The sequence below is a fragment of the Polypterus senegalus genome, chromosome 8 (assembly GCF_016835505.1).
Source record: "Polypterus senegalus isolate Bchr_013 chromosome 8, ASM1683550v1, whole genome shotgun sequence".
NCBI lineage: Eukaryota > Metazoa > Chordata > Cladistia > Polypteriformes > Polypteridae > Polypterus > Polypterus senegalus.
The window spans coordinates 143,808,950-143,818,998 of NC_053161.1; the positions used below are offsets into that span (position 1 = coordinate 143,808,950).

Below are 10,049 nucleotides of genomic sequence, written 5' to 3' on the forward strand. Positions count from 1 at the left end.
AAAGGATTATGCAGCAAAGAGAAATAGTGCACTCCAATGCAAGAAGAATACCTCACTTGAACATAGAACATCAACAAAGCAACCATTCCACAGAACATTATTCATCACCATTGAGGTCCTGGTATAGTAAAACTATTTGTCTCTGCCAAGATAAATTAGAACTCTAAACAGCAAGTAAACAGCCAGCGTCTTCTTTGTTACATACAATATTTATCAGTCTAGTCTATCTACATCCTGTCTTATATGTCAATATATATGACAGAATATAATTATATATATGCAATTATCATATTTCTATAATCTTTGTGTTTACTATTAAATTGTACTATTCTGTTTCTTAAACTGAGTGTGCTTTAGTTACCTTGATATAAATTTAAAGGATTCCTCCTAAAACAGAAAGGTCAGGCAAATAATGTAGTAGTCTTACCAAATTATTTGATTACCAGTATTGCTGAAGGAAAAACAGATTATTTAACAAAGTTAATTTCATCTTTCCATTTCCAGCAATTACTGGCATCACTTTAGATGGACACATAAATCACACTCTTTCTTAGATTTGAGTCCCCTGGGTGGTGACATATTGATTATTAATTATCAATGCCTATAAGAAAATTGTAAAAATATAAAATATATATACACAATAACCTATTTAAAGCTGATGCTTACTTACTCAAAAATCTTTGTAAGCTGGGGAAGCTTCTAAAGATAGGAAACTAGGAAATATCTCTGTTATAAAAAAAATCTTGGGGCAGAGACTAGGGGAGACAAGGCGTTATCTTCTCAGAAGACAATTTGATGTCCCACAGAGACACTTTAACATCACGTGAGACAATATTTAAAACAAGTTCACGGACATCTAACCAAGCAGTGTTGGAATGCTTTTGGCAGACAGACATCTTGTGTTCTCAGCTGGCGACAAGCAGAACACACAGCACCAGCAGCTGATCCTACAGCCACCCCCTTCACAACACAAGCAGCGTTATCGTCCTGCGAGAAGATTTAACCACGCCCGGGGCTGGAAATAATGGACAAGTACTGTTTTACAAAAGTTTTAAAGTAAACGTGAAAAATATGCATATGTAAAATTCCCATGAAAATAACAATCTCTTTAAATTGTATATCCAGAAAACCAAACCCGGGGTGGTCGAGCAAAGTGAGCAGGGGCAGAGCCCCTAGTTTGTTATATAAAAGAGTGATTGTGCTCATTCAAATAACCAGGGCCATCTTAATATTAATCATGGGTGAATTCATTGAAGGAATTATTGAGGATCAAATCAAGCAGGTCATGTCAAGACAAGTAATATTAAAAAGCAGTCAGCAAGAGTTCAGAGAGAGCAAATTGTATTTCACGTATATGCTGGGATTCTATAAGGAAGCAACAAAAGGATATTGTGACGCATGAGCCACTGTCTTGCACCCTAAAGAAAATGCTGAATCTAAAGTCTTCATGAAATCCAGCTTTATTTCAGTCCAAACAAGAACAGTAAGGTTATTTATTCAAATGGGAGGTATCACTTCCCTACACACAAACAAAGAAAATGAGCAGGGATGGATACAGGTCAGCGCAGGCTTATAATGTTACCTGCATCACTCATCGGGCAACAGGCGTGTTATGGGGAAGGGTGTGACCTTACAATTGTCTTGGTGCCTCTGCAAACCTGCAGCGTGCTATGAACCTATGGTTGCCTCAGCAACGGACAAGAAGCCCTAAACAGACGCATCAATCAAGTTTTGGCATTCAGCACCTTTGGGGAGGGTCTCAAATGTTCTCAGAAACTTCAAATCCCACCCTCCCCTTAGTAACCACATAAGCCGGGCTTGGTCAGGCGAGGGAACATCAGCGTTGATCTGCGCAGCCTCAGGACAGTGGTGAAAATCAAAAGCAAACAATAGTAAGCTAATAAACCGCCAAGTGAGCTGGGCATTCACATCCTTCTGTTTGTAGAGCCTCTGAAACAGGGCGTGGTCCAACACCAGTGTAAACTACCGCCCTGTAAGTAGTACCAGAAAGCCTCCACTGTACACTTCATCACTAAATCTTCTTTCACAATGGTTAAGTAGTGGCATTCCTTGAGAAGCAGTTTCCTGCTGAGAAATGTGATGGGGTGTTCCTACCCATCAAAACACTGAGAAAACACAGGTCCCAAAACAAAAGCACTTATATCCATCTGCAGAAAAACTCCTTCGAAAGTCCAGATTCGTAGAACCCAGAATGAGATTAAAGCAGCCCTTAGGTCTGAGAAGGCCCTGTCACGGGCAGCAGTCCAAACAATACCATGGTTCCTTCTATCTTTTGTCAAGTCAGTGAAAGGGGTTGCTCAATGCTCAAAATTCATAATTAACAGCTTGTTAACCAGCAAGCCCAAGGAAGGTATGAACTTGCCTCTGCGTTTTGGGGCGGGGATATGCAAGTACCTCCCCACCTTATCCATCTGGGGCTTGATTAGGCCATTCCCATGGAATATCCCAAATAATTAGTTTCGATATACCCTATCTGCACTTCTTATGGTTAGCCATTAAATATGCCAGCCTCAAACTGTCAAGCACCTCCTGCAGGCGGTTAAGATGTGACTTCCAGTCATTACTGAAAATGACCACATCATCGAGATGTGCTCCGACTTACGTGTGATGGGGCGCAGAATCTGGTTCATCATTCATTGAAAAGTCAATGGAGACCCAGGGAAAAACAAATGCTTTTCCATTACAGACTCATCAATTATATAAAATTTCCAGGGTGGTCTAAATTGTGATTTAGTAAAGCATCCACACTGAAAACTCTCACATCATGAAGACCTTCAAGGGACTGGCCCTTAACTATACGAGTCCTCTTGTAGTAGACAACCTATACTCACTGCATTTTGTCTATTGGACAAAGGCTGGAGCGGATGATGAGGTTAGCTATCTGCTCCACAAGGCTTATTATCACCTGGACAAAGCTGGCAGCACTCTGAGGATTATATTTTTGATTTCTCCAACAGCTTCAAAATCATCTAGCTGTCCCTGTTAAATGGTAAACTTAGAGATATGCAGGTGGATGAGTCTATGGTATCCTAGATAATGGGCTATCTTTTGGGCAGACTGCAGTTTATGAGACTCAAGGACTGTGCATTTGTGTCTCTAATGTGAACAACACTGGAGCACCACAAGGAACTGTCCTGTCTCCTGTTTTCTTGTTCTCTGTACAACTCAGAATAAATATAACACCAGGTTACATCACTTGCAGAAATTCTCAGATGCTTCTGTACTTATAGGGTGTATTGATAAAAGGATGATACAGAGTTCAGGAGTCAGGTGGAAAATATTGTTTCTTAGTGCAAGGGAATAATCTACATCTTAACATCAGAAAAGCCAAGGAACTGATTATTGAGTTTCACCGCATCAAAGAGCCTCTATGTCTGGTCATAATTGAGGTGAATGTAGAGGTGGTCTGCTCCTACAAGTACTTGGATGTCCACATCAATGAAAGGTTGGATTGCTCGGTACACAGAGGAACTATGGAAGAAAGACTCTTTTTCCTTAGGAGACTGCATTCCTTTAATGTGGGAAGTGACATCCTTCACATCTTTCATATATCTGAGTTGGCCAGTGTAATTTTCTATACTGTGGTGTGCTGGGCTTGTAACCTCACGTCAAAGAGGCCCACCAAATCAAAAGCTAATTAAAAGGGCAAGGTCAGTTATAGGACACATGAAGGTTGTAGTGAAGGAGATAATTAAAAGAAAACTGAGTGCCATCATGAACAATGCTGCACATCCTTTCTCTGATACACTAACACTGAGGACTTTCAGCCAATGAATTGTTCAGCAGAAGTGTGTCAAGAAATGCTACAGGGGCTCCTTTATGCCAACAGCAATACATCTGCATAGTGTCTCACAGGGACTGTGACAGCCAAGTCAGAACTTTTCTTTTTAATTTTCTTGCTTTATTGTCATTCTGATGTCTGTTTAGACCAAATTGTGTGTATAATTAATATACTTATTTATCTGCTGATTTATGTTTTTATTTATTTAAAGAGCCAAATTTCTCCTGGGGACAAATAAAGATATATCTATCTATCTATTGTGGCATCCAGCGGGGCTGGAGCCTGGCTGGGACACCCAGGAGGACCGGACGAGGGCTTGTACCTCCTTCAGACCGCAAAGGCGACCGCCCTGGTAAAATCAGTAAGTGCTGGGGAAAGAAGACAGGGGACACCCGGAGGGCTTCCGGGTGCGCAGCCGGCACTTCCGCCACACTGGGGTGTGTCTGCGGAGGAGTGCCGGGAAGCAGCTGGAGCCCATCTGGGTTCCTATTTAGGGCCGCCTCCCTTCAGTCAGGAGCGTAAGTCGGGTGGAAGAGAGACGGAGCTGGAGAGAGGACTGGAGGCGGCCAGGAGAAGGGAGGCAGTTGAACTATGTGGACTGGACATTGGGGATCGGTGCTGGAGGCACTGGGGGTGCACGTAAATAACTTGTAAATAGTTGTATATAATAAATGAGTGTGTTGGGTGCAAAAAAGATGTCCTTCTGTCTGTGTCCGGGCCAGTTTCCACACTATCTATCTATCTATCTATCTAATTGATAAAATTTTCAGCAGCTTCTGAATGCCAAATTAATGCCAAACATTAAAAATTAATGCCAATACCTCCTGCAAATGAATAATTGTTGACATTGTTAATGAACTTTTAAAATTACCCCTTGCCCCAAAATTATGTTATTCCTATCCTCACAACAGGTATCTAATTTTTTGATATCAGTTCAGCCCCACCCTATGAAACTCCTGAAAAGAGCTGTTAAGAGTGTTCTTTTTACTGTTAGTTATCACTAAAGTCACACTTTGTGACTTTTAGAACATTTCAACAATTAAACATCCAATAATTTGTACAGGTTGCAAAAATATTTACTTTTTATGCTTATGCATTTCAGGTCACTTTGATCCACCTTTAACTTTAATGGATTTTCCACTACAGTTAGGGTTGTTTGTTTTTCTTAGTCCCAAAAAGACTCCTAAATGTCATTGTTTATGCACAGATTTCTTACGGCTTGTAGTAAAGAACCATGACTTCACAAAAAAAATGTTTCCAAATGCCACATTTATATACAACTGTTATGTATTTTAAACATTGCCATGGCCTTGAGATCACATTTGACCATCCATATTTGTATATTTCTTGAGCTTCTGTAAATGCAACATTTCCTCTTGAAACAGATAAAATTCTATCTATCTTAGTAGATTTTACTCTCCATTCAGGTAGTTTTTGTTTACATTCCATAAAACATCCTAAATTGTCTATTATCTGTTCTAAAAGTTAGAATCATCACTAATACAGGTTAAGAGGGTCAATCAATATAAGATTTTTGGTAAAATTCTGACATTCACAGTATATAAAAAAGGCTGATATTGTGTTTCAGTATTGGTCTCTTCCCTAGCTTGTAATTATTTTCTATTTTTTGTAGTTTGTGCTACTTTTGAATTATTATTGTCCATATATTTATGTTATTTCTGTTATTTTAATATTTAATTTATTAATAGTGTACTGGAACTAGGATTGAGATTTTTTCAATTAATCACTTATTCAAATGAATGTTTTAAAGTGCTAAGTTTTTTTTTTCTTGATTTTCTCAATCTCCAAAGAGGCAAAAGCATTATATCAGTGTATTTGCAAAGAAAAAAGTGTCAACTGCATCCTATTTATACAATCCATTGATTAGGTCACTATTATTTAAAAGTAATTCATTACAAATTCAGAACACGTTTAACATGATTTGGTTAAAACTAGTTGCTAATGGGACATGGCAGATGTTGATACCTTAGATGACCACAACTTGATTAATAGTCCTGTTTGCCTAGGATGTACATGACAGTTTAAATGTATTATTTTTATTCTTATTTTAGGAGCTATGTGAATTTCACCACATAAACCCTGTTTCTCATGGTTTAAAATAAAGAACAATGGCCTATATAGGCCTATATATGTATATATATTTTATGATCCAGCTTTGGTACAAAAAACAGGAAACGGTATTATAGAAGAAAGGTTATGCCATAAATATACCATTTTTCTTTTAAGTGGTCATATAAAATAACAAGAAATAGATGTATCATAGTGAACAATAAAATAACAGCGTCAGCTTTAAGCATAAACTCAGAAGGATATGAGACTCAGACACATGCCAGGCGCATACATAGAGCAGGGTTCAAGTTTAACTCTTACAAGACATGAAATGCAAGAGAAAAACATGAAAAAATATTAACTGTACAAACAGGTTACATCCAACATTAATTTTAAAATTGGCGAAAAATCTCATATATATTTCTCTTCTGGTTCGTCCTGCTTCCACTTCAAAACCGGTCCCGCCCACACGCAGCCGACACGGCATTTCTCGATTCCTATTGGTCGTCTTCCATGTCATGCACTATGCTGGCCTGTTGAGCGTAATACATCCAACAAGTACTCGAGGTGCTGCCACAGCGGTAAAGTAGCTTTACCAGCTTTGCAGGATCCACCTGTGTCTTTACAACAGCTTCTTACACAGCAAACATCAGAAGCTAAAATGATCGTGAACACATCTGAGAGTACAACTCTTCTCTAGCGTTTGCTTCCATGGGTGCATAGATAATTCAACCTCCTGGCCACGGACCATACTGTTTTAAAATACATGGGCAAATTTATCACCAAATCTCTCCACTATACGTTAACACTTCTACCTTTCCAGGATAGGGACAGTTGTATGTTTTGACACAGCGCAAGCTACGACAGTACGCTTACAAAATAAAGCAAACTCTGCATGCCGCGAAAATGTACTTCTCCAGCTAGATTCCGTGCTCAGAACCATCAGCCCCTTCGCTAAATCATACAAACACATACTTGAAATCACTCAGTCCAATCGAACAGCATCTGTACGAATGGTTTTCAAAGAAAACCCTAGGCAGGATTTATGATGATACAATGCCCCGACATTGCAGCGATTTTCTTCGGAGAAGATGGTGAAACACCTGCCGAAAGGGACATTTGCATCTGTCCTATACGCAACTCCTGTAAACAGATTTCCACGCTCAATATGAATTGCGATCCTATCGTTTACCCACTTTTATTCCCTTACGGAGACATTGGCTGGCACAAAGATATACAACATGTTCCCGATTAACAATGAGGAATACATTTAGTATTTTGCATTCCAGCGGCAAACTATTCCAACAGCACGTTGTAGATGCGTATGTTAAAAAAGAGGGCGCGCGTCTCAACTATTTTAGATTATATCAACAAGATCTGCGCGTGGAACAATACAATGTTTGAATACAGACGCACTGCAGCAAACGCTGAAAATAACAACGTGCATGTAGGCAAAATGATCATAATACCGTCCACATTCCCAGGAAGTCCAGATACATGCAACAAAACTATCAGGATGCCATGGCCATTGTACGTAAATTCGGAAAGCCTGATTTATTTATGACTTTCACATGTAATCCTGCTTGGCCGGAAATTCCACATGTACACTGCGTCTTTCAAGAAGTATTTATTTCTTCTTGATTTCTGAATTCCTTTCTCAATTCTCATCGTTTTCTGTTCCTATTCTTACACCGCCGTATGCTACGGCAGGCGTCGTATCATAATAGCTCATATTTTCTCATTTCATCTAAATGATTCTGTGGATATAAACTTCAGAGGATAACCTTTTGATTTAATTCACATGCTGCGAACAGTAGAGTTAGAGTCATGCACACAATGATACTTTTGAAAGCTCTACATACTGTATGTGTAGAAAGAACAAGGAACCATGGCTTTTCAAGAGGCTCAAATTTTCACCTTCAACACCAAAGATTGTATCAAGTGTAATCGAGGAAGACAAAGCCACACTTTGAGCAAAGGACCGCATAGCAAAACAACAAGTACACTTTAAGCAAGCAAGATTCCTCACTTGAACATGGAACCACGTAGCATCAGGCTTCTCCTTTGTTATCTTAAAACTGCTTCATCAGGGCCATCTTAACTTAGAACTCTAACTAGCTAGTGACTTGTCAGCCAAGACTTGCTTTCAATATCATTTTTATTGTGCAGGGAGTTAATGAATCACTGCGCCAAGTAACCTTCTACCTTTTACAGTCTTTTCCCTAAATAGGAGACAAAGGAGCTTTGAGTTGCCACCTAACACTTCAACCTTATTTCATCCATCCGTAAAATTCAAAACGTGAAACCCTAAAGCAGTGGTTCTCAATCTGTGAGGCGGCCTAGTAGGGTGAAGAAACAAAAGGGGTTCGCAACCTGAAGTAATAAAAAGGGACCGAAGATGTGAAACAAAGAAAACAAGAATAGAAAATATGAAAAATACATCCATTGAAACCCAAAACAAATTAACTTAAACTACATTCTGATACTAGAAAAATAACTATAGAGTTAGATAAATGTCGATAAAAGTTAAGTAGGTATAATAAAATATGCATCTATGATATATCATTAATTAAAAAGAATTGGTATTAGTGGGCTCCTTTCAAAAAACCTAGAGCGTGATTAAAACTGCTATAAAAACTTGGGTAAAATACTTAAAGGTTGAGAAATGCTGGCCTAAAGGATAATTCTTGTTAAAGTCAAGAAACTCCCTAAATAAAGTAAAATGACTTCTTTTCAGTTGATTGTCTGTGTTGCATCTCATCAATCAATTGTATAATTCTGTTTCTTAAAGCATGTATGATTTTTAGTGTGTCGGGGAAGTTCCATCTACAGAGAAATTTAAGGAAAATAAAGTGTGAGACGTTTTAAGTGTCCAGTAGCCAATAATTAATTGATTAATATCAACTGATCTATTCCTATTCCATCTCAATCATTTGTGTTTAAAAATATAATTTAATAAAAGAGATAACAATACACATTGATATGCTCACCTTAACATAAAATAATCTATTTAATTTTACCAAAATATACTTTTTTACATTAATGTTTTCTTAATTAAATATTTAATTCATGCGCTGTCCATCTTCAGTATCTATCCATGTACTTAACCTCCTGCTTTTGACAATGGTTCACAAGCCATATGCCTGAGTTCACTGCAGGGTACAACCACTCACTTAAACAATGCCAGTCTAGATTCAGCAACCATCTTACCTCACAGTGCTAACCAGTATTCACACTGATGACTTTGGAGCTGAGAGGCAGGGGAGCTAACCACTGTGCCACCCTACTGCTCCCACATATGCAGTAGTACCATTAAATAAAGCATACAAGTACAGTCAGGCCATAAATAACTTACCAAGTTTTTTTCAGTCTGCTTCTAGTAATATGAAGCTGTTCATCTATGCAAATTCCTCTTCTCTTAGTTTAGCAAAAATATTTATATCTCTGAAAACCTATGTTTGTGTGGGCATAGCAAGACTGAGAGAGAATAGCTGTTCTGAAAGAAGTCCTGTCACAACTAGCAGTTGTGCCAACAGAGGAGGTCTTTGTTTAGCTTACCATTAGAACAGGTGGTTAAGGGTGGAGCAGCACCCGGAGGTGATTACTCATCAAAGACACCAGGTATGTAATATTATTTATGCTTCCTTTTCCTTTGTCTCCCAAATCACTTGTTAGCCTAGGAAGATTTTTTCTATACTCATGCTAGTCCTCTATGGCCATGTTTTAAGTTTTGAGGGCGCTTTTATCAACTAATTGGAATAAATTCCTGTTTTATAAAGTCTGTAAGCTGTAATTGACCATTGAGTTCTTCCCTTGTTTGACACGTAACATAATCTCATTCCTAACAAACAAAGGTAAAGCCAGTCACAAAATGGCCACAAGAGCACAACGATTGGGGGACACCATATGCTTTCCTTAAAAATAGCACCGTATGGAGGTGAGATGCATCTCAAGAAAATGCATTGAAAACTGTTCAAGAAGACTTACAGGAGCTGAAACATGTTATATTCAGGTAGAGAATGGAATGCCTCCTGGGAGTATGGGCATGTGAGAGCTTTGAGAAGTATCTGAGCGTAATGAGCAGAGTTTAAACTAATCACAGATCATGAGCCACTTGTTTCATTAATTAACACTAAAGGCATGGACACTGTTCCCATCCATTGCCAAGGCTATTACT

The 10,049-nt window shown here is 38.6% G+C and overlaps 1 protein-coding gene across 1 annotated transcript in view; it reads right to left on the reverse strand.

The window, feature by feature from the left end:
- Nucleotides 1-9,405, reverse strand: part of LOC120534604 (GTPase IMAP family member 4-like) — a gene marked incomplete at its 3' end in the record, with an annotated part of 29,943 nt that extends 20,538 nt beyond the window's left edge. The window contains 1 exon segment of the mRNA XM_039762192.1: nucleotides 9,228-9,405.
- Nucleotides 9,406-10,049: the final 644 nt, after the last annotated feature.